General features: G+C 36.8%; 1 protein-coding gene across 10 annotated transcripts in view; it reads right to left on the bottom strand.

Moving 5' to 3' along the window:
• Positions 1 to 26,389, bottom strand: part of PLEKHA7 (pleckstrin homology domain containing A7) — a 168,740-nt gene that overhangs the window by 81,957 nt on the left and 60,394 nt on the right. Inside the window, exon 1 of one of the 10 annotated variants that reach the window (XM_052810855.1) lies at positions 21,893 to 22,069. The exons of the other annotated variants lie outside the window; for them this stretch is intronic. The gene's annotated coding sequence lies outside the window, so the exon portion shown is untranslated. Of the gene's footprint in view, positions 1 to 21,892; positions 22,070 to 26,389 lie in introns of those variants that run through there. 10 annotated transcript variants of the gene reach the window in all.

The raw sequence follows: 26,389 nt of genomic DNA, 5'->3' as shown, positions 1-26,389 counted from the left end.
CAGCCGAAGAAATATGCCCTTAAATAAAAGCTCAGCCAGTATTGAATACTGTAATCTACAGTATTACCCACCTCTCACCTTTGCAATGCAAGGACTAGTTCTCTGCCATCTCCCCGAACTAACCAGCAACCTGAGAAGACAGTCCCGTGCCGGTTCACTTTCTGACCTCAAACCACCACCGCTGTTTGCTGCCGTCAAATAACACAGCCAGAGCAGAGCGCAAGCACCACTTGGGGAGCGCTCTGGTTCGCATGCCTCGCCACTCAGCTGGCTTTCCTCCAGTCAGCCGATGCACAGGCAAGGGCAATGCTGAAGTGAGAGAATCTGGCAGCAGGCAAGCTCTCACATTGCTGACGAGGCCTGGGGTGAGGACAGGGAGCACTGGCAGGATTAGAGATTGAAAGAAATTCCAAAAACTTCTTCAGATCCTGCATTAAGTCCTTTCAATGCCAAGCAAGTCTCTATCAAGCATGTGACTGAAACTTGGCAGCTACAAAGGTGAAGTAACTTCACATGAAATAATATTTGTTCTTTAGGTAATTATTTAACAATACTACAATGATAGAATATCTTTGAAAAATGTGAATCTTCCCCTTACAGAAAACTTTGTAATCTCTTGAAAATATAGGTATTAAATAGTCCTTCACTATTCAGGAATTAAAAGGGTTTCTTCACCTTCAGATGCAGCAAGATCAAAAATAAAGTGCTCCAAAGCACATAAGTGAGCAGAGCCAGACTAAGACCTAGACACTCCAGGTAAGTTCAGACCAGCACTATAGTAAAAATGGTTTTATTCAATGCTAACTTTTAAAATGCAAAAAACCCCAAGTGCAACATCATGAGTATTACATACATATGTATCTAGTCAAGAGGATTACAAGCAGCACAGTACCTTTTCATGCGTTCAGTGCTTCAGTTGCATTTTAATTTACTTATTATAGAAAATGTACAAAGTCTTAAAAACACTTAGATGAATGTATAATCTAGCAATTTAATTATATGCAAAAGAAGATTCAGTTGTTTCAGGGGTTTTTTGGTGTGTTTGTTTTCTTTTGTTTTACATACTGACTATTCTGTACAATTAAACCACCACCACACATCAACATTTCAAGGATTTTCTCAAGAACTCTTGGCATCTTCCCCTCCTCTCCAAAACTACATCTGATATTACAGCAGTCAAAACCAAAGCTAAGATTTATTTCTACCTTCTTGGACAGTGTGCCACACTACATTAAAAATTTTCAGCTTTAACTTCATACAATATACTTATGTTTATTTGCTTTTCACTTTGTACAACTGTAAAATATGTTAGCTACTCTTTTTCAAGCATCCTATCTGCTTTCCTAAATAGTTACAAAGAGTAGAATAATTTGTCTGCACAGCTACTCACTTGGTCTCTCATTCTTCCACATGAATTCTGTGTGCTCATGAAAAAGCTGTAGCTTATAGCAATAACCTCCAACAAACAGGGAAAAAGCTCCAGACCTGTTGTTTGGAAGCTGGTTAGCTGTGACTGCCACATTCACCTTCTCTGGGACTTTATCTGATTACAGAAAGTCCAAACTTTCAAATAGGAAACAGCTCCTCTTAGAGTACAGTAAGTAACTGGACAAACCCTGTATTATTTCCTCCCAAGGACTTCTTATGTTCTTCATATAGAAACTTCATTTTAGATTAATTTCTATTTTAATTTCTCCCAGTCAGCTGTTGAAACTAATCAAGGTCACGAATCATTACTCTGAACACTTGCTGCCCATACTTATTTAGTTCTAATAAAGTGACCAACAAATGACGTTTATTCCTAAAGTGTAATTTAATAGACACTGCAATTACACTACCTTAAAAAAAAAAAAGTAAATCTATAAGCAGCACAGAAAAGAGTTAAGACTTCAGAGTGACTGATTTTTGCCAAGTAAGTCAACACTGACTCAGAGTGATTCTGCTTCGAGGCTATATTCATCAGTTTTGCATTATGAAGTTGAAACAATTTTAATTCATTGAGTGATGAAATTTCAGTTATTTTGGATACTGGATCAGGACTTGGAAACATGTCTTTACAGATGAATGGGGTTCTCCCACAAGAAAAGAGAAAGAAGTGGCTAAATTTGCAAAACCTGAAGTGCATTAAGTTTTTCTGCATCATTAACAGATAAAAGAAGTTAATGGTTTTGGCACTACTACACTGGGATTTGGGAGATGAGGATTCAGATCTTAGCTCTGCAGCAGATTTCTTGTACGACCTTGTTGAGTAATCCTATTTTTGTAAAATCACCAGTTTATTACAGTTTAAGACTTTCAAAAGAGAGAAAAGGTGCCTACCAATTTAGAGTCCCTACCAATTTAGAGTCTTAACCTCATTTGCAGCTTTTGGGGTGCTACTGCAGTACATACAAGCAAAAACATTCATTGTTTTTCAACAGTAGAAAGGACTACCTCAACCCTCCCAAAGAATTCCAGCAAACCTGGGAGGCGAGAACAGGCTGAAATTTCTGAATCTAGCTAAAAAGATACATTGCTACCTTCCAAATTTAATTGTTTACAGATTTACAGAAAATCTCTTCCAATGCATAGAAGTTTGTTCTTTAAAATATTTATATCCAACATAAAATCGCCTTTATTCTGAAGACAACATTTTGGCTACATCAATTATTCTTTTCACTTCAAGCACTAAGTGTATGGATATGGGAAGAAGAAGGTTGGCTTTTATACTAGTGTACTTTTTCACAGCTGTGAGATAACACACTGTAAAACAGGATACAGTTCTGTACAAACATAAGGCCCTAATGCATTACGATACCCAGAAAGCAAGTTTAGCAACATTATTTGGCACGATTAAATTGCCAGTGTGGTTCTTTAAAACTGAACCAATCAACAGCACCTGAAAACTTGCATCTCCAAATGTAAGTCTCCAAAACTAAATTCGCTTTGAGATTAACTTTCCTATACTACTTACTCAAAATCTTTCCGCTCAGTCAGTTACTTTCTAGTTGCTATCAACTTAATTCACCCAGGTACAACTTATAAATAACCGCACTGAAACATCAAGTTCAGCCTAACATGCCCCAGAATATGTCTGCTTTTGTGGTACCACATACTGTCATCTTATTACTGTTCTTTGAAAACAATCTAAGAATCTAAATCTAAATTAGTGATGCTAATACAATAGATTAAATTCCAGAAGTGATGAGTGGCAATATTCATTCATCTCTAAGTACAACACTAGAAAGACATAACTGCATTGTAATACCAATTACTGTGAAATCAGAGTAAAAGGAGGGAAAATGCCGTTTCTGAATAAGAAGATGCTCTCTAGGAAAAATAAAATAAATTAATTATTCTTACCTTGTATGACGCAGACTTTGTTTTATATCCAGCACTCTGGGACTTTCATGTTATATGCCATAACTTTAAGTTTTAATACCTCTGAACTTGACTATTCTCAGACAGCTCACAAATTCTGCAAATACCATGTGCATATTCTACATTCTTCTGACGTGAACAGGTTGCAGAGTAAGACATTGTGTACTTGAGACATTAAGAAAAACCAGCTCAAACTTTTTGGCACCTTGCACTGTCTGGTCCTACATACTTTACATGCCTACATACCTGTTTTCACTCTCAAATATTTCTATTGACATGAATATAAATTTTATCTGCATGAGAACTAGAAAATAGACACAAAAGCTATTTTGTTGATACATTAGAAAATGACAACTGAGAGTTACCGTGGGAAGAAAAAAAACCCACCAGAGTTCTACTTGGAAACAGTTATATTTTTGTTTTAAATAACATGATCTAAAGAAAGTAAACAATAAAACTGATTTAAGTTCCAACACTAATGTTTCTGATTAGTCAGCATGCCCTACAGGGAAGGACAACAAAAATAAGATATCAGTCAGGTACTTTGCTGTGAGTTGTGAGACCACCTCCCTGCATTTTATACTGAAGAGTCAGAGGAAACAAAAACCAAACAACCTTGACAGCAGGAGCAAGAATCATGTTATGTTTCTTAATAGTCTTCCCCAGAAGTTTATCTGAAGGAAGAAAAACAACAGGTGTACCATTTTTATTAAGTGGTCTTACCCTACCCACCAAATCACAAATATAAGGACCATGGTCCCATTGTAAAGATATTTCCTGCTGCAGTTAACAGCAGATTCGTAGGAAGAGGGGGGAAAAAAAAAACCAAACCCATATACATGACATGTAACACCAACTATTTTTGGAAGCAAGGAACCTTCATCTAATGCCAAGCGGCATGTATCAAAGACGCATGCAAGATGCCAGTTTTCTAACTGCTTACCAACAGAAAAGAAACTCACAGATTTCTTTCATGAAACCATTAATAAGCCAAGCAACAAATAAATACAAGGGATTAACTGAACTTTTTCCTTTAAGTTGCATTTAATAGTTTACACAAGCTGACCTTATTACATGCTTGTAGAATTGATATGTCCATGTATTTGTTAGAATATGTAAAGAGGCCACTTAAAATATCAGAAGTATATATTATCCCTATTGTCACCTTACATAATTACTAAAAAGTTATTGTAGACCACAACTACCTCAATCTATAAGATAATTACAGCATTACATGGTTCCAGCACCAGTGCAGCTTCACAATCAGTGTGTCGATAAGCTAGAGGCCACACATTTCACTTCTTTTCATCTGGATTCTATTAAAATTGTGTTCAGTCAAAATAATGGGATGCATATATAGGTGTGGCAGTACATCCCGCCCCCCCATCCTGCCAGCAGGAAACAAAACTTCTCCAGGAAGGGAGAAGGGGAAGGAAACCCTGGAGGCTGCAGGTTGAAATTTGAACTGGCCAATCGAGATGCGCCAGGTACACCGAGGTGACCCTCCTGGCCAATAGAATTAAATGACCACAGGTCAGATTCGACAGGGGTATAAACGGGGTCCCGCCGGAGGACACGTTGGCAGTCCTCCTCGGAGCAGCGGGTCTGCAGTCGGGGACTCCCCTTCGGGCCGGGGCACCACCTGAGGTAACTCTTCGAGGGAGAGAGCCCTCAGCTTTTGGGTGAGTGATACGCGCGTTTTGAGCCATCACTTTAAATCTTGGGAATTCTTAAGTCAGCCATGTAGTATTAATTCTCTTTACATCATTGAGCCTGTGATTTTATAGAATGTTATCGGACTTCTAACTAACTTTTGCTGAAGAATAAATCTGAGTTTTAACACCTGTTGGATTTGGTTAGTCGTGCATCCGTAACAATAGGAAGTAATGTCACTCCAATGTGATGAGCACAGAATCATAGAACGGTTTGGATTGGAAGGAATTCTCATACTGAATCCAAAACATAACACTATATCAGGTACTAGAAAGAAAATTAACTCTATCCCAACCGAAACCAGGACAACCATCTCGTTCCATCCCCCTGCCATGGGCAGGGACATCTTCCACTAGATCAGGTTGCTCAAAGCCCCATCCAGCCTGGCCTTGAACACTGGGGCATCCACAACCACTCTGGGCAACCTGTTCCAGTGCCTCACCACCCTCACAGTGAAGAACTTCTTCCTTACATCTAATCTAAATCTACCCTCTTTCAGTTTAAAACCATTACCCCTTGTCCTATCACTACACTCCATGATAAAGAGTCCCTCCCCATCTTTCCTGTAGGCCCCCTTTAAGTACTGGAAGGCACCTATAAGGTCTCCCTGGAGCCTTCTCTTCTCCAGGCTGAACAGCCTCAAGTCTCTCAGCCTGTCTTCATAGGAGAGATGCTCCAACCCCCTGATCATCTTCGTGGCCCTCCTCTGGACCCGCTCAAGCAGGTCTTTCTTATGCTGGGGGCCCCAAAGCTGAACTCAGTACCGCAGGTGGGATCTCACCAGTGCAGAGTAGAGGGGGAGAATCACTGCCCTTGACCTACTAACCACAATTTGCCTATTGAAATTTCACAAAGTTCATTTAAAATGTATTTTGACCAATGTTCACTTAACATAAGACTGTCTGCACATCATCTTATCAATGACAACTGTATTCTAGATTGCTCAAGATTTCCTATAGTTGATAAAAGTATCCAAGCATCATGTATAGTTCATAAACTATACACTATTGTTCCACAAATTCTTCTCACAACATTTTCAAGGCAGCTAGAGATTTTAAATTTTATCTGCTCTTCGTGTTATGCTGTCTTGCAGTGGGAACAGTTGAGTATAGAAACAAGAGTGAGGATGCAGGAGCAATAAGGAACAGTACATGCAAGGAGACAGGGGACAGGTGTGTACAGGGCTGCAAAATGCCGAATGCCCATGACAAAATGAATTCTATGCAGTTGCCACTGAGGAAGAAAAAAAAGGTTCATGAGGGTTCTGGTTCTACTACAGGCAAATTATCATTAGAGCTCAGAAACCAACTACTACCTAAAACCACCATATGAGGGACTGGACTAGCAAGAAATTGTACGTCCTTCAATAGGCACATAGCATTGCAATACACACAACACAGGTCACCGGCTTTTCACAGGATGTTCCCTTAGGCAAACCAAGTTCCAGCAACTAAAGAAAGTCATATAAGCACTACAGGGATTTTCCTTGCTTCCTAATCCTCTACAACTGAGATGTTCTCTTCTGTTCTTGAGCTCCCAACTGTTCCCTGGGGCTGGAAGTACAGGTAATTCCAGCTCTCCAAAGAAATATCCTGTCCTCCTCTTCACAAAATGACTAATGTATAACCATATTATAATCATATTATAACCATATATGTTATAGTCATATATAATTATACAACTTTTACAATCAAGATCACTATATATTCATCAATTCAAGAATCAAAAACGAAGTATTAACTGACCTATGAGATTCTAAATGGAGCAGACTTTTTAAAATGCAGATATTCAGAATACTGAATGTAGGGCATTAGCAGCAACAATTGTTTCTACAAATTAAATCTCAATGGTATCAATTAGCGGATTTCTCAGGAAATAATTAAAATGGGATTCTCAATTCAGTCTTTTATAACACTGCTTCTACTACTCCATAATAAAACAGACTTTTAGAAAAATTTTAATCTTAAATTTTCTCAGGGCCTGTATTTACAGTATTACTTTGTAAATGAGAAGTTTCAGACACTTCTGTCTCCAAATATTACAACAATGCTGCGCACGTATTGCTCCAGGCTCTCTCACCCCTGATCTCTCTAAACTATTCACCTCTGAGCAGGATTTTCACTTTGCACTACTTTTAATCCAACCAGTCTGGCATACCACTGTGGTCACTATAGAAATCCTGAATTAGAAGCAGACAGACAGACTGCAGAGACATATTTTATCTTCCAAAAACCAGCTGAAGTTCAAGACGCATCCAACTCAACCTTTCTTAAGAATATTTTTTCCACTAACTTTCCAGAGTCTTTATTCATGGAGAACTATCAGGCATCTGCAACAAGCTAGCACCAAAATGTACAAAAAGAAACAGAATGTAAGCCCTTGAGTTACATAATAACATTGCTCTGGCACACTTTCTCTTCCTTATTCTGTTTTCTTCATCTCTATCAGGAATACCATTTTAGATGTTGAGATGTTTTCATTCACAAATATTTTCTTGTTACTGAAAAATCAGAATGACCAAAGAGGGAAAACTGTACTACAGCATCTCAGTATTTCCATCGTGGAGTTTCTAAGAACAAATTTTAACAGTTAATACTTCTAAAAAGCATGAATAAAATTTATTCAACTAAACCCATATAATTTACTTAAACAGCCTCAAAAACCTGAATTATAGTAGGTAACACTTCCTGATCATAAATTAAGAATTACTACAATGCAGGCAGCAAAGCACAGATTAAGGCAGAATTTGTAAGATGCCAATTTTTCTTGGCTTATGAATGCTTCTGTCCATCTAATATTTTGTAGTTAAATGTCTAATCACATTATTTTAACTGGCAAGAAGCAGATTTCCTACAGAGGACTAAGGAAGAAAGTAGGGCTACAGGCCCTTATTAGCATTTTCCGACATCAAATACGGTTATTTTACACAAAAGGCAAAGATTGTATCATTTGCTGACTGGATAACAAAACAGTTTTGCTTCATATTGCATATATTCACTGTATTAAAAGAAACTTTGTTTCGAAATACTTCCATTTATTTTTCTTTAAATGACAAACTTCGGTGCCAATTCTCCTCTTCTCTGTATCCAAGACAAGACTAGAATCACCCACTGTATTTTCTGAACCAGTACTCTGTACATTATTCGAATTAAAATGCCTAGAAATGACTCATCACACTAAAAACTCTCTTAGTGTAAACTAATTATAGCGGGCACTATGACTATAGTACCAGGAGCAATTTTGCTAGTAAGAAAACAAAACACACATGTACAAAACATAATTCAAAACAAACAAGCAAAATAATTTTTACATGATTAACCAGGAAGTGTATTACCTTCATTAGGAAGGAAAAATTTATGCAGTAACAGAAGCCGTGAGTTCCAACAAACAGCAAGACTTTTACAACAGTGCAATAATACCCTTTGCATAGCTGAGACCTATCAATGGTATCACCTGAAAGTCTAAACACAGCACTGATATTATTTTAATTACTTAATAATAATAATAATAATAACAAACAGACGAGTAAAAACAAACCCTGAAAAAACTGAGATGTCATTTGCCTACTACAATAGAAAAACTGATTAAAGACATGCTTAATTTACAAACACTTCAAACAGGACAACTCACATTTCTCAGTGTTTGCAGAATTAAGATAAATGGACACCAAGCAGTACATCTGCTTTTGTCAGTCTGTAAAGGATTCTTAAGAACCTTTTTTTAAAAAGACATCTTAAGAATCAGTACTCGTATGATGAGTTAAAAGAGAGGTAATCTTAGAAAGTGTAAGACTACTTACAGAACATAGAGAAAACAATGATATTTAAAGCTTACAATGCAGTAAAAAAAAAAAAGCTTCAGTGCTCTGTGTATTCAACCTCATTTTTAAACAGTACTTTTCATGTAAGAATATGTTCTAAACTACTGAGCTTATAAAGTTATGAGCCAGGAGCAAACAGAAAAATACTTTGAACATCCCTAGTTCACTTATTGCTTGGCAAATGAAACCAAAACCTGTCAGGGTTGACCAAGCATAGAATGACAGTACAGATCTAAAATACTTCTCCACCTCTGAGAAAAATCTGACCCATTTGGTCAAATTCAGTTATGGAGAAAATTTCATTGCATAGTCTCAACAGAGTTTTCCTCCACAAACACAGTAGTCCTTCAGCTCTCCGATTGTTCCAGTGAGTCTGCAGAAAGTAAGGCTAATGAGGTTTCCAGAACTACTATCTAGCCAAAAACAAAAATTAAAATTATTCCCTTTTGCTGTTGCTTTTTGCTAAAAACAAAAATAAAACAAACAAACAAATATGTGTTTACTGATAAATTTGCATGTACTTTTATACACACACACACACACACACACATAAAATGCGTGCATGTGTGAGCACACGTGCATACTTGAGGTTTTCATTTTGAGGCTCTAGACACATCAGAAGTTAGGCAGATTTCCAAAAGATTAAAATTCTGTGAATTCACAAAGTTGATCTTTCACATATTTACGAACAGCATGTAGGTTTTGATTATAATGTGCTCATGTAATTAATTACAATGCCTTTTAGAATAAAGGTATCAAAACACAGAAACCTAAGCAGCATTATAAAGGATGGAATGAAGGAGTTAAAATCCAAGAGAAACCTTCAATTCAGCTTATTATCAGAAAGCTGATATATCAGTAAGCTACTATAAATTAATTTGTGTTTACCAGTGGTAAGAATATGAACTCAGGCAGCCAGGTGAACACATAATAATGATCTTCAGGAATTAAAATATTTTTCCTAAAACAACTCTCAGAACTTAAAAAAGTATCTTAGATTTGAAGAAAAACAGATATGCGTTAACAAGGACGCATATAACTGGATTACTGTTGCATACAGTGTTTTGAGACAGAACACACACTTTAGTGCAGTACTATCTAATGCAAATCACAATTTACAAACACCCTTATACCTTGTAAATCTCATTTCCCTCATCATTTTTAAAAACATGGAATTGATAGGGGTAAAAGCACTTGTGGAGACTGTAAAATCAATAATACAGAACTTCCCCTGATAAGTGTGTAACTTCCACTATTCAAAAATGGGATTCACAGCAACTTTTTAGGCTCTGAAAAGCAAGTATAACTCTAAACTGACTTTTCCAATACAGTCTTCCAAAAATGAATTTATAAAACTTTTCTACATGTAAGAAAATCTTTATAATGCAATGCTATTCTTTTCACAAATGATCCGTTAAAACTTATGCCTGAAGCACATTACAAATCATGAAAAGGCACTAAATACATCATATATACAGACTCTACATGCATGTACACAACAAGCATGTTCTAGGATGCATCATGTTCTAGGATGAAATGCATACACAACCCTGCCAAAAAAGAATGTTAGAGAACAATTCAATATACATGACCTGCAGGGTACTGCGAATTCTAACCAACTGCATCAGCTAATAGTTCCTGTGAATTTGGCCCTTCTCATCAGAGCAGGGCAAGAAAAAGCAATTAGCAGTGATATTTCACATGGCTCTTAAAAAGAACCTTCTGAAACAAAGTCACCTAGACACTATTTCTTTATACAAAAACATCAGGTTAAAAAAAGATGTTTTTAAAGCCCAGTAAAGAAATCCTATTTCGTCCTGAAATCCTTCCTGAAACATTGTAAATGTTCATAATGGAGCTGTCAGTAGCAACTACTCACTTTGAAGTTGTCATTCAACTGTCACCAAGACAACAACAAAAACCTTTTCACGCCTAAAGACAATAGGAATTTTAATCACTGACATTCATTCTGCTGACAGTTTGAGCGAAACAAAATTCTACTCTCTAAAAAAAAAAAAATACAAATACCAATTTAAGATTTCAAGAATAATACGTTTTTTTCCCCTCAAACATACTGCTCTCTAGAATTTTTTTCCCCATGTTTAGATTTCACACTTGCTATTGTCCTGGTTTCAGCTGGGATAGAGTTAATTTTCTTCCTAGTAGCTGGTACAGTGTGTTTTGGATTTAGTGTGAGAATAATGTTGATAACACCCTGATGTTTTAGCTGTTGCTAAGTAGCGCTTCTCCTAAGTTAAGGATTTTTCAGTTTCCCATGCTCTGCCAGCAAGCAGGTGTACAAGAAGCTGGGAAGGAGCATAGCCAGGACAGCTGACCCGAACTAGCCGAAGGGATATCCCATACCATAGAATGTCACACTCAGTATGTAAACTGGGGGGAGTTGGCCAGGAGGGGCCGATCGCTGCTCGGGCATCGCTCAGCGGGTGCTGAGCAATTGCATAATTGCATTGTGCATCACTTCTCTTTTCTTGGGTCTAAAGTCTCTCTTTTTGTCATATTCCTTTTCATTACAATTATTATTACTGATATTATTATATTTTATTGTTATTATTATATTTTATTGTTATCATTATATTTTATTTTATTTTCGTTATTAAACTGTTCTTATCTCAATCCACCAGTTTTACTTTTTTCCCTGATTCTCTCCCCATCCCACTGGGAGGAGTGAGCAAGCGGCTGCATGGTGCTTAATTGCTGGCTGGGGTTAAACCACAACAGCTATTTACCAAATACTTCAGTGAATATTAATTTTAGGATGGCTGGCAGAATTCTTTTCATGTCAATGCAGAATAAGTTTTGTAAGTCACTTCAGCAGGAAATCTGAAATCAGGGACTGACTTGTCTAAGTATCACCACAGATTGGTTAACTGCAAAAGACTGGAGGCAAAGCTGTGGGAAAAGCATCTCTGTCTTTTCCAATTGTTCCCAACAGCACACAAGATTTTAGTCTTGGCAGAAAATAAAGACAATTCTAAGTGCTGTCATGGTTTTTTTAAAAATAATACTCTAGATACTGCTTTGAAAAAAAAAAAATTAAAAGCCATCATGTTTTGGATCCTGCAGATTCTTAAACATAAACCCCTAACTTGACAGGGCTATTCATTAGTCACAGCGTGCATAAACAATCCTGGACATTAGAAAGTATTTTCAGTTCCCTGACAAAAATAAACAAGGGGATAAAAAGAGGAGCACTTGGTGGTAATTTTTTCTCCATGCTACCAAAAGACAAAGTAGTTCCTGTAGTTTGTGTATAACCACATGGCAATGTTTTTCTCGAACAAGCTAGCAAATGGCTATAGCTTGATAATCTCGTAATTTGCCATTATTTGTACCTGTCCATATACTACAGCCTAACATCAGACAATAATATGCAAAGCACATTTGGAACATCAGGTTAGATCACAGAACAAAGCAAAAAAATTTACTTCTTGGCCTAAATCCACCATGACACGTCCTATCAGGAAACATAAAAAAAAAACCAAAAACAAACTCATATGATGCAAGAATATATAAATGAAGATAAAAATGCAAAATGGCAGAAAAACTAGTATTTATACAGGTTTCAGAGTAATCACTTTGCTTAGAAATTTCATAATATACAAATAAGGGATATGAATCAATTGGAAATGTAGTGAGATTTCTCAGGCAAAAAAAATTACTTTTTCTTTTGATATTAAGGACATTTGTTTAGACCACAAAAAAAAAAAAAACTGGACCACTTGGCATGTAAATTTAGATTATGCAAATAAATTCATACAGAATATATGCTATCCTAATCAGTAAACTGTTAGGATTCTTCCTCCCACATTTTTTTAATCATGCATACCTATTTGAAGTTAACAGTTGCATTCATACAGATTCTTAAGTATTCACAAATGCCAAAAAGCCATTCTATCATCCACTGATATGTACATTTAGAGATAGAAGTGTGTGTAATCTTCATAGAATATGTGAATAGATGACATTTGCAATCCCTTGCTTGAACAAATGAAACAAGTAAACAACAACAGCTGTTTACAAAAAAACAACAACAACAACAAAAGATTAAGAGTAATGCACAATGAATGAGAATGAATTCAAATTCTCCAGGACATGAAGCCTAGGTCAACATTTTAAGCACAGACTACAGCCAACGTGATGAACTGAAATATGAAGACCAAAACAAAGTAACAGAAGAAAAGCACAAAGGAACAAAGAGAAGTTATTTATTCTGATACTACAGAATGTCCTGAATAGGAAATATGGATTCAATCTAGAACAGCACTTCTGGTGAAAGATTTCTAAAACCAATATTCAGAAGAGACATTTGGAAAGCATCAATACTGAAGAGTTTCAAGTTCAATGCAGAGAACAAAAATGCGTTCAGTACAGAAAGAGTAGACTTTTATTCATCAGTAACATCTTCACATCGATGAGAAGGCAGTGTTACATGGAGAATCGTGCATTAATTATTGATCTCTTAAAAGTAAAAGAGATGACAGGAAACTTAAAATTTTGGGAGGAAGCATGAAATTGAGTGTTTGAGGAATTCAAGTCTGAACTAAACATACAGTTTCACTAATACCACAAATACTTAGCGAGCCTGATCAAAAGTACCAAAAGCGCAGCACGGAAGCAAAGTACTTCACAAGTATTGCAGAAGCCTCAAATCTATCTAGAGATAACATCCCAAGAACTTTTTCACAGGAAGTGACCTAAACCACTGCTAAGTCATTAAAAGAACACACATGGAAAAAAAAAGAACAGTACATGTTAAATAATCCACTGCTGTTAGATACAGTACATAAAAAATCTTCTTGTCTCAGTATTTAATTTCCTATGCAGCTGAATGGTTTGGTTTGTTATTTTTTCTAAATCAAGAGCATCATTTCTGTTGTCATCCAGAATTCATTAAGGTACTCAATCAAGTAGCAAAGGACAAAAAGTAGAGTTGACTCTTCTCAGAAAATACACACATATTTTTCTACCAAAAAAAAGTGTCCTTCTATGAAGAGTTAGTGTTGAATTACTTATCACTGCAAGGGCAAGAACTGGTAGGGAGTCAAAGCCCATTATTTCTGCATATTGTTCCAAATCATGACCAAGCAATGCTGAGCGCTGATTGCCGTTCTAAAATGCGCCATTTAACAATGGCAGGCTTATTCACACAGCTTAGCAGGTTGTACAGGCAGAATGTTCTAAACCAGCACAAAAAAAATTCTGGCATGTACATTGATTAGAAAAATAAACTAAATAAAAATCTAAAGCATTAATAACCTGTATTTACTTTGTTTAAACCATCACACTATCGAAGTTAATGATCAAAACTTGTAGAGGCTTTATCACCGAAACTGATTGAACTCTTATTTCCTACAGCGACCAAATGTCTCAGGGGGACTAATGGAATTATTTATATCAATATCTTGAATCAAGACTGGGTTGATAAAGACAATAATCACTAATATATGGTGCCTGAATATAGGGTTTTATGAAATATTAATGTAATCAATACTTATCACAAAAGCCTCAAGTGATACCAATTGCCAGTATCACTTGAGAAATACAAGCCTTTTTAGGAAGTGTCAGAACTAGCTATTTGTCTTACAGTGGATCACTCATAGCTGTGCTTGTTAGGAAGAAATACAGAGATGTGCAAGCTACTCATGTTACAGCATACCTAATGTGCTAAAATGCAATGGATTTCACTTCAACAATGGATAAAATTTTTCAAGTGCAGCAAAACAAAAAGATCAGAATTCAAGATGAACAATCCACATTGTGATAGTGGTTTTAGAGTTGTATCTTTAGATATAACCATTAAAATGGTAATAAAAATAACAAGATTTATACATACACGCACACTTACATCTCATAGCTGTATTTTCCTTTGGTACTAAAATTTGTTCCTACGTTATTTAAAGTTTAACCAGTATTACAAGTCAGATGAGAAAGAAGTGATCTTAGCTCCATGGAGATTTACTGTACCTTTAATTAACTGAAAATGAAGCATTCCTGAAAGTCACATCTAAAATAAAGGAATAAACTTTCATCCTGCCAACTACCTAATTATTAATTTAAATAATTCTAAACATTTTCCTGTCTATCTTTAGCACTTTGACTTGCACCTTAATCACATACCCTCTACATAATACATAAAAGGGATAAGAAGAATGATTCCGTTACTGCAATCTTTGGCTTTCCTTTGTTCTGGGAAACAGACCTCATCTATTAGCGATATCTAATTACATTTGTGCTCTACAACACTTCTGTGTTGGATTCTCTGTATTTTAAAGTTTATTGATAAAATTATGAAGTGATGGAAACCAGTATCAACTATCAACATGCACTCATGATATTAAACTAAAAAAAAAGCCAGCAAGTAATTCAAATTTTCTTTGTTGAATTATAAAGACCTCATATTTGGCAGTTCATCAAATCCTATAAATGCTGCAATTTGTACTATGCACAGAAGCATTTAACTTCCACTGTATCAGAAAGAAAAACACTAGTTTTACTAGCAGAAAGCAGTGACTCAGAAACAATAGCTTCCAGATACCAATAATATTAATCATATTAATCAGACTATTTACTTCTAGCCTAAGGGCTACTGAAATTATTTCAATCATTATCTCTTCCTGAAAGATCTTGCATGTAAAGAACTTCCAAATTCACAAACATCAGGATACATTACACAAGACAAGTAGCAAAATTTCAGCATGTGTTATAATTTTAGGGAAAGCAAGTTCCAAGTTAAAATTATAACCACCTCTTTCAAAGTAGCAAATAGAAAAACAGTAATTTTAAGTTGTGTTGTGTACTTAGCATTCAGAGAAAAAGTTCTTCACTTGTTTACACCACAAAATTATTTGCCTCAAAAGTGTATTCAGACATACTATCTGTTGCTTCTCACGTAAATATCTTTTTGGCTCTACATTCACAATAAATCATGGTTAAAAATCTTTTGCTCTTCACTAATCAAACAACAAAAGAAATCCTCAAGGAATCAATCTGAAGATCCCCTCAGTAAGAGAGTTCCTAGTGATTACTCAGTGACACATACATTTACTGTCAGATTAGATTCCCAGGTAATTTCATGTACTAGCACCAAAACTCAGTGATCCAAACAGCCAGTAAACCGACTACACATTCTTTGAAACATACTTGCAGGGCATTGGTACTTTGCAAAATAAAAATGCATTACATGTAACAAAAATAAGACTAAATTATTACCATTTTCATTTAAAAACCCCCACCACTCCAGGTTAAATCTAAGAGCAACAGAAGAGCAAGTTGTATGGGAAGCATGATAGTAGAGTCAGGACGCAGGGAAACAACCTTCGTTTCTCCTTCAAACACCATTTCTGTTATTGCTTCTGCTCCCACTACTTTTGCATCATTTTTCCAGAAGAGTGCAAGAGGATGCCTGCTTAGACAAAGACCAAATTACCAATCACATCTGACCAAGGTAATAGAATTAGGCGGGGGGGGGGGGGGGGGGGGGGGGGAAGCTCTGTGAAAATATTAATTGAAGTCTATGCAGCAGCTTTACAGTTGTCTGATATGAAGATTGCAAAGTCACCTTTGTCCTCAAGGCATCTCCCATTTCTCCTTTCTGCGCTTTCTTTATCACCAAAGAAAACTTCCTCGGCTTCAGCACATGTGAGAATTCTCCATACAAGAAGAACATAGCAATATGCACAAATGAGCGCATCATGACCTGAGCCCTATCATGACAGCTTTGAATCCAGAATAAATCAACAGCTGAAAGGAAGCAACAGATGCCAGTTGGAAACAAATGGTGATGTTTTAAGCTCAAAAGGATGGCCTTAGTACTGAGTACCCATGGTTGTTTGCATAGCTCTGACTTCCAAGTTTTAAAGATACATATTGACATGTATCAGAAGACTGATGGTACTATAAAGGCCCAGTAAAAGCAACTTACATTCAAACTAGTTTCTGCAGATTCATACGGGACAATTCATGTCACATGAATTTAGGAATTTGCTCTAAGGCAGTTTTTCTTTCCACTGCCCAGAAAGGGAATCTTTCTTTGAAAAAACTAATTCAACCATCTGAGTTACATTTCTAAACTTGAACCACAAAAGCTTGCACAAAACATAGTGCCTCCAGCTGGGCTCCAGTAAAGGTTGCCGATATTTCATAAGATTTCTATGAAGTATATAAACATTTACGGCTTGGATCCGAGACACATGTCCTAACACTTGCAGATCTCCACTTCCAAATCAGTGCACTTAACAATGATCAGCAGATTAACAATGATCACCAAAAAAGTTCTGGTTAGTATTCAAGCTGGGCTTAATACACTGTACGTGATGCAACAAGAAGCTGAATAAACTGTCAAGAAAAACAAACAGCATGAAGATATTCACAACTGGAAAAACAACCAGTGAAGAGGCCATAGTTTAAAAATAACAGAGCAGAGAATGGATTCATGTATTGGGACACAACTACTTAACAGAACTAACTAGGCAACAGCATTGCTTCAAAGAACCTAAGCCCAAACACTTACTGCAGTTCCTGACCCATCCAGTACTGAGGTAGAAAAGAATAAATGCTGCAACTTACTATGTATCTGTAAAGCTTCCAACTTCTAAAAATTCACAGTCGTAATACAAAAAGCAGAGATTATGGGAGTATACTCTACCCAACTTTAAGCTGAATCTAGAAAGAGTAGAGAATATTTTAGAAGAATATTTTAATATACGTTAATATTAGCAAACTACACAGGAAGTTTCTTTCAAATCACTGCAGTAAGTAGACTATGCAAACTTACTAAGTACAAACATTCAATAGCTTAGTTGTTAGGAAAATTTAGGTTTTAAAACATGTAAAATGGTGACATTTAAGCAACTGAGGTTTTCAGAACAGCTTGTGCTTAAAAATAAGGGGCTTATCTTTATGAGCTTTTAGCATCTGAAATACAGACCCAGCAGGGTGAGAGTGGGCAGAAAAGAATATAGAGAGAAAGCACAATGCAGTGAAATCAAGGCCCATGGTGCATAGCAATAGAAAAGTTTACGTTAGCAAAGACACTGCAGATTTATCTAATGTTTTCAGCACATGGAAATAAGGCAGGCCTGACAGACAGCAGCAATAAATCCATAAAAGAAAAACATTCTGCCAGTGAAGGAACATAAAAGACTCTTAGCAGGCATTAATAGATTGGTGCTGCTTTTCCTCAATTGGAACAATTCTGAATGGTGAACTGAGATTTTAGTATTACAAGTTGACACAGGTCACGTACTAAATATTCTGCATTTTATCCATCTACAGTAACACAGTGCAGGGAGAAAATAAACCTGCCTGTAAGGTTTCCATGTGAAGAGCCAGAATCAGAACAAAAACTTGATTGCATCTTTCCCTATCCAAAAGCTATATCAACACTTGCTACTGTTCTTCAGACATCACAGAACCACTCACAAAAGCTGGAGTTAAAACAACAGAAGTATCTTGGGCACACATCTGAAAATCATTCTAATTAAAATCCAGCTGACCTCCAAGACAATATACATACATTTCTCTAATCGATATACACATGCTGACTTTTCATTAGTGTGAACAATTTATGACAGAGAAACTCTCCTGAACAATGTTTCTGGATCTCTGACATCAGCTGGAACCCACCTTCCCTCACATCAGGCCAACAGAAGACAAAGGCACAATTAAAAGACTCCAAATTATGGGTAATGCTCCAATTTGGTCTTTTACTTCCCTTGAGGCAACTTTTAGAGCAATCGGAAAGACAGAATGGCTGTACGAAAACAAAGGGAAACACACTAGCTTTTACCTGAAAGGGGACAGGAGGAGAGGAGGGAAAATCAGTAAAAGCCAAAATAGGCTGAGAAAGACAAGACAATTAAGTTTTCAGAACAGTAATAAGTGAATAATTACTCTTATACACCAAGACTTACAAATTCTGTAAGCCAGGATATATTTCGAATCTAGAAATCTTACCTAGTCAACAGCAGGCAAGCATGAAACAAATTATTTTTATTACAGCAACATTTGAATAGACTTAAACAGAGGGAGTAACCTGGTGAGAAACCAGAGCAGGGACAGAGCTAATGACACATCTTAAAGCAAGAAAGACAAGTTTGAACTTGATGCAGTTTAACAGGAGAGCCAAGAAACGGACTTTTTTAAATGGATGATGTAGTTAAAGCAGTAGGTAAAATGTGGATTACTTACATAGGAATAAGGAAGAGGAGGAAAAGTGCTACAGAGGTCTGAGAAGTTACAATAACCCTGGAGAGACACAAAGCCTCTAACAGGAAACTGTAAATCCTAAGGGAAAAGAAACAGGTCTTCAACATTTTAGGGAAAGGGACAGCAAAGTGCAGGCACAGTTGGAATTTGAAGAGTAAAAGAAAACAGCAGAGATGCTGCCTCACTTCAGGAGAAGGCAGTAGCCACAGCGAAGACAGAACTAACATCAGTAATGTCACAGCAAGCAAAACTTAGTAGTACAACATCCAAGAGTTTCCAAGGAAAGAGACTAACACACAGCAATGTCTGAAAATGATGGGTCTTAATTTCTGAGAAAGAGCTCTATGCCATCTGATTTGTCACTTTGGGCAAGTCGTATCTGAGATAGACATGCCGGGAAAGCAGCATGCAGTGCCCTGGCACCCGCCCCACATGAGGTCATAATCTCAGCCATTACAATCTTCTCCACTGTAATTGTTTGTCTTCAGCAGATGATTATTCCTTACCTAAAGTTATGAGTAAATGAAACCTCTTACAGGAGCTGAAAACCTGATGTAAATTTTGAAAAGGCTAACACCATCAGCATTATCTGCATTGCAGTCATCTCAGCAGCATACAGAGGCATTTACACGTCAACAGGACTGACCGTCTGTTTCAAATAAGTTGTCTTTAAAGATGGCTCTCCTCAGCATGTGAGAAAGAAGTAGTCTATTTTTTGCAAAAAATCTAAAAATGGAATATAAGTACCCATTTACTACGTGCTCAAATTTATGCTCATTTTCTGCAGGAAGATGTCCTTCAAATGAATTGCAGGACTCATGAAACTGGATTAACAATGTCATAAATCATACACCTGCCAAAATAACAGCATAAAAAGTGAGACTAAATATAATCAACATCCTATTTGAATAGATAGTATCTGTATTTAACAATTTGTTATAATTCAAATATTAGCTGACACTTATTCAAATTTTAACATAAATCACTGTATTGGTTATAATTTTCCTATAGTTAATTGTTTTAAAAATAACTTTTATGCTTCTGCAATGCCCTCATTTCTGATTTAATAAGTTTTGAATTTGCATAAAGAAGAAACTTGCAAATCTATGCCTTACAAATTTTCTGCCAGTGCTTCAACTTTTTTACTCCAAACCAAACTGTAACAAATTCCTAGTTTACATTTCTCAAATTATCAGCTAAATGCTGTGCAAACCAGGACCATTTCTAGGACCACCCTTTAAAGTGCAGGATTTTTTACAAGTCAATGTTTCCTTTATGTATACTAGAAAGAACAATATTTCTCTCTAGGCTCAATTTCTAAGACACAAAATTAGTTTCCGTGTTTAATTCCGAAACCAATTATTAAGAATGTAAACTCTCAGCCTTGTAGGATGGCTCTTTGATGTACATTTTGCTGCATAACCTGGACCCCCAAACACACCGAGTAAATCTCAGAAAACCTCCAGACAAATCCCTGTAAGGATTTTAAAAGGATCCAAGAGGTATCCAGGCAGCTTCAACTCTAAGAGAAGCAATCACAGTGTAAATCTTGGGAAGAACACTACTGAACTAACAACTATGATAATTCATTAACTTAATTCCATAAGTAGATTAGTCAACTGCTGAGGCAGAAATGGTAACAGAAAGAAGAACTGAATAGAATTCTGAACAACCGTCATCATTCAGGAAACCAAGTTAGTGTATGTTTATACAAAAACAGCAATTTTGTTTCAGAACACACACATGCACAAATTACTCTAAAACAACAGAAATAATGCACAATGTTCCAAAAATAAACAAACTGCCTTTTCATGCTGAAATCCTCAGAATAATGGAAGTACAAGAGATTTAACATCTGAATCTCTAGTTACATGACACATTTTCCTTTTTTTTTTTTTTTTTTTTTTACAATGAAGAATATGTTAGAAAATAGCTGTTAAGAAAAGATTAACACAAAACTTATAAGTGGTTCTGCTGGCTAAATATCCATGTCATTAGAAGATGAACTACAATTACATTTCTGTGCATAAAAGCTTGAAATACCAGGTATCACAAAATATTAAAAAAAAAAAAAAAAGAAATATTCAAAGTTTCAGTCAGAATTAATTAGAAAAGTAAGTAATCCACATCAGAGCTACTGCTTTGCATCATATGCAGTTTATACTTTTGTCTCCTTTTAAGGACACTTAATAGATAACATTATCATAATGCCCACATTTTCCCTTAGAGTTTCCTCTTTTCTGACAGAATGATTTATAATGAATTGCTGCAATCTGCCATGCATTCATCTGATTACACCCTTACCACCAAGCGTAACCTGAGCCATGCTAGGAATGTGGAAAGAGACCTGAGAAGTCAGAAGGTAACCTGCCCGTTGAGCAAGCCAGAAGTGACACACGTGTCTAAAGTAGGCAATACCCAATATAACTCAACACAGGCGAAACTAGCAACTTACTACTGCCAACAGTTTCAAAAGCGCTCAGTTTAACACTGGGACAGCATCAATACACTCACAGTTTCACAGTTGGTACTGTAGATCACAAGGGTGCCACGTGTGGGATTGTGGCAATCTACTGGTCACTCATACAGAGCTGAGGCTTTTAATTACCAGTTCAGATATCACAAAACAGGGGAGACGGTTTTTTTTTTTTTAAAGTTAATAAAATAGAGTAAGGAAAAAAAGGGGGTTGGGGAGGAGGCAAGAAGTAGGAGATAAGGAAGAGAGAAGAGACTTCCCGTATCAGAGGCATTTTATAAGAATAGCCTTCTTACCCAGCTCCACTTTTCCAAGGAAGCAACTGAGGAAAATCACGCAGGAACCGCAACACCAGCCCACACTTTTATCAACATCTCTCACTCACGATTTTGTGCTTGTATCTTCTGGACAAAATTTACAGATGGTGATCTTGCACCCTGCCTCATCTTTAACAGTTTTCCTCATTTTGTCTTCTCAGAGAGCAGCCTGTACTTAAGTTTTATACCCTGCAAGCAAAACTCTTTTTTCAAGTTCAATCTTGCTTAATGAGTTACTTTTTATTATGTGAAGCTTTTTAATGCGTTGTTTGTTCTGTCAAGCCCAAATAACTGCTGACATTCTAATCATGAGGCCCCTTGGAAAAAAAGAAAGGGGGCTTTTGCTTAAAAGGAATCTTTATATTTGCCTGTAAAGCAATTATATCATGTTTAAACCATTTTAATATAAAAATAGCCTGCCCACATTTTAAATATTGCAGAGGATAAAATATATCAAACTGTATTCTTCAGATTTTGATCGTTTCCTCTCTTACTTAAATCTGAATTTAGTACATTCCTTTTTAGACATAAAGGAGATAGCTAGTGATAGCAGCACCAGCTTTCTTCACTAGTTCTTCCCAAGTCCTGAAAAAGGAATTATCCATCTAAAAAGCAGAGACTGATCTCTCTCTCCTAATATGAAAGCTCCATTTTATTGTAGGCATCTATAAAAACCAAATTCTGTGGGGAAACAGCTTCTAAGGCCAGCTCGAATTTGGCATACTATGTTCTTGCATATATTTTGGTCAATTTTGCAAAAAAACTCTGCCCTCCCCTTTCTCCTCCTCTTCTCCCTGCCAGGGAAAGAGAACAGCCCTGAACCAACAAAGAACAAAAAGTACAGGAAGTCTTGCTCAACTGATTTAGTTATTCCAAGAAAAATGCAACTATAAATCCCTGTCATACACATGCATACTGCTGAATATTCAGAACTGCAATATTGAATAGTTACCGAGGACTTTGGTTAAAGCTACCAAACAAATAAATATTTTAATATTTTTTTTGTTATTCTTGATTGCTCTTTGACTGACCTCAATATTCCTCAGTTTTTAGCTTAACTAAACTTGTCGGACTATGCTACAAAGAAAACTCCGTTATTGTTTGGTTTCTTTAAAAGCACTCGCTGTCTCCTAACACTTTACAACATGATCAAGATTTATTCCTCTATCTAAAATACAGCAGCATTGGGTTTTTTTAATTTAAGAAATGGATGCTAATTAAAGACCAACATTTGAAGTAGGGAGTAGAGTAGCTCCCTCCTCAAAAGAAAAGCTCAGCTTAATGCTGCAAGATATCTTCCCTTTCCACAGTTAAGCACTGTCAGTTTGTTGCTTAGTTTCAATTATAATAGCTTACATACAATATTGCTACGACCAGAAGGGATCTGCATTACTGCATGTGCAATCAACTCCACAGATGCAATTGACTCATCTCGAATTCATAAAATTACAAGTTTTCACTCCCCTGCACTGGATACCTTTCTTTTTTTTTCCTTTTTCTTTTTTAGCAGACAGAAAAAGTGTAATAGCATGCATGACTCCAAAGAAGTCTTGATCTGAACAGCAGGCTTTTGTTGTGAACTTGGTTTCCATCAACTTCCCTAGAAGATGAAATTCCAGTATTACAAAGGGCTGCAGAGGTTCTGATACTGGTTAGGCCAAAGGTCTATGGCAGCCCTGATAAACCCTAAAAACTGTTTTGCTAGTTTGAATGTAACTACTGAAAATGGTAAGATCACTTGTCATGGTTTAACAGCCAACAACTAAAGCACCATGCAGCCATTCACTCACTTCCCCCCCACCCAGTGGGATGGGGGAGAGAGTTGGGGGGGGGGGGGGGGGAAGTAAAACTTTTGTGTTGAGATAAAGACAGTTTAATAGGACAGAAAGGAGGAAAATAATCATGATAACAATAATAAAATGACAATAATAATAATAAAAGAAATGAAATTTACAAAACAAGTGATGCACAATGCGATTGCTCACCACTCACCAACCAATGCCCAGTTAGTTCCCAAGCAGCGATCACCCCCCAAGCCAACTCCACACAGTTTATATACTAGGCGTGTGTGTTGGTTTTGGCTGGGATAAAGTTAATTTTCTTCACAGTAGCAAGTATGGGGCTATGTTTTAGATTTGCACTGAAAACAGTGTTAATAACACAAGGATCTTTTTGTTATTGCTGAGCAGTGCTTACACAGAGCCAAGGCCTTTTCTGCTTCTCAGCCCACCCCACCAGCGAGCAGGCTGGGGGGGCACAAGAAGTTGGGAGGGGACACAGCTGGGACAGCTGACCCCAACCGACCCAAGGGATATCCCAGACCATAGGACGTCATGCTCAGCATATAAAGCTGGGGGAAGAAGAAGGAAGGGGGGATGTTCAGAGTGATGGCATTTGTCTTCCCAAGTAACCGTCACGCGTGATGGAGCCCTGCTTTCCTGGAGATGGCTGAACACTGGCCTGCCAATGGGAAGTGGTGAATGAATTCCTTGTTTTGCTTTGCTTGCATGCGTGCCTTTTGCTTTACCTATTAAACTGTCCTTATCTCAGCCCATGAGTTTTCTCACTTTTACCCTTCCAATTCTCTCCCCCATCCCACTGTGAGGGAGATGAGCGAGTGGCTGCATGGGCTTAGTTGCTGGCTGCGCTTAAGCCACGACAGCATGATGTCACATGGTCTGGAATATCCCTTTGGTCAGTTGGGGTCAGCTGTCCTGACTGCGTCCCCTTCCAACTTCTTTCTTCCCTCCAGCCTTCTTGCTGGCTGGGCATGAGAAGCTAAAAAATCCTTGACTTACTATAAGCATTACTTAGCAACAACTAAAAACATCAGTGTGTTATCAACATTATTCTCATACTAAATACAAAACATAACACTATATCAGCTACTAGAAAGAAAATTAACTCTATCCCAGCCAAAACCAGGACTGAAAATGATAAGATCTCTGAACTATGCAGAATACCCACGTCTTGACACCTATGCATTTCTGTCAGAAACAAGAAGATTCTTTCTAAAGAGGAATCTTCCTAAGAAGATTATCCCAGTCCACCAGCAGAACTCCAACTACATTCCAGAAACACTAGTAGTTGCTCCATAGCTGAGACAGGGTTGGGTTTTGTACTATCTCACATTTTGACGTAAGGAAAGACATGTAACTCCTCCTACTCAAAAGAAGTCCTCCTACTCAATATTGGGTTTGAATGTGTATTTCTGAGGCAAACAAAAACAAAGACAATTTTCTAAAATGGCTACAATTTGCTAATATCCCAGTGAAGCTGAAAGCTCTGGCTTCTCTTGTCAAACATGGCTAGGATACTAGATCTCTTCCTTTCCTCTTTGCCAAAGAAAAACTCATAAGGCTACCATCTTCTCCTCTAGGAGCCTAAAGCAATGAAAAATAGCACATGTTCTTACAAAAAAGGTCTCTTGCCATACCAGGGTAACTGGGAAAAAGACATGAGCACAGCCTTTGCAAGCTCTGCCAGAGAAAGCTTCATTCTTAATCTCTACTGATTAAGCTTATGAAAATCAAAGCATTATAAGCATATTTTCAACAACTTTTGAACAGTCTTCCTTCTACACTATATATGAAAGAAAACTAACTTTATAACATCAAGTAGGTGACAAAATGCAAGCTATCTGGCTAATGCCATTCAAGCTGCTGTAAGATGGCACATTGCAGGTTTACTTGCATGCTGTGGCTACCATTTGATGTTTAACCACCAATACTAATTTTACACTTGCTGCTACTTATCTTAAAGTACAGCAATCATAGATGGCAATATTTTCTTTGAATTTCTGTATGAAATACCAAATCTGTAAAAAGATGATCCAAAGATGATAAATTACCTGAGGAAGTGTTTTTCAATCACATAGAGTATTTTCTACAACTAATATCTAGATCAGATCTCTCATGTTGTGCCATAAAAGGAACAAGAAGAAATTTGTTATCAATCTCAACATAAATTCTATTAATCTATAAATGTTGTCCAAATCTGGAAAAGCTCCCAAGAAACTCCAATTCTGCACTGCATGAATATCAAAAATGAGTTACAATATGGCTCAGAAACACAGTCCCCAAGATGACCTCCTGATTTATGCAATTCCATAATTCACAGCCAATCAAGAGATCCATGCCACACTGAGTGACCTAGTACTGGAGACCGTATCTTGGTTATCTCCAAGAAAAAGCACAAACAATGTCCCAAGCAATCTTTAATGAACAAAACGCTGATTGCACACTCCTCCAGAACAGGCTATCATCAATGCTTGCGACCACATTTCCACAAAAATATCATACCAAAATTATTACTCCTTATGTGTAACAGAAAACACAATTAATTTCAAACAGTATGCAATTCCGATGATAATTCTGATCTCTAGAAAATTAATCTTGTCTACACAAAAGGCAAAGTATCCTGAAAACAGAGCTTTTCCAGAACTGTGTTCAAGACTTTTATGCCATCCCAGTTGCA

The sequence above is a fragment of the Harpia harpyja genome, chromosome 16, assembly GCF_026419915.1.
Source record: "Harpia harpyja isolate bHarHar1 chromosome 16, bHarHar1 primary haplotype, whole genome shotgun sequence".
Classification (NCBI taxonomy): Eukaryota; Metazoa; Chordata; class Aves; order Accipitriformes; family Accipitridae; genus Harpia; species Harpia harpyja.
This window is presented reverse-complemented; position numbering and strand designations above follow the sequence as displayed.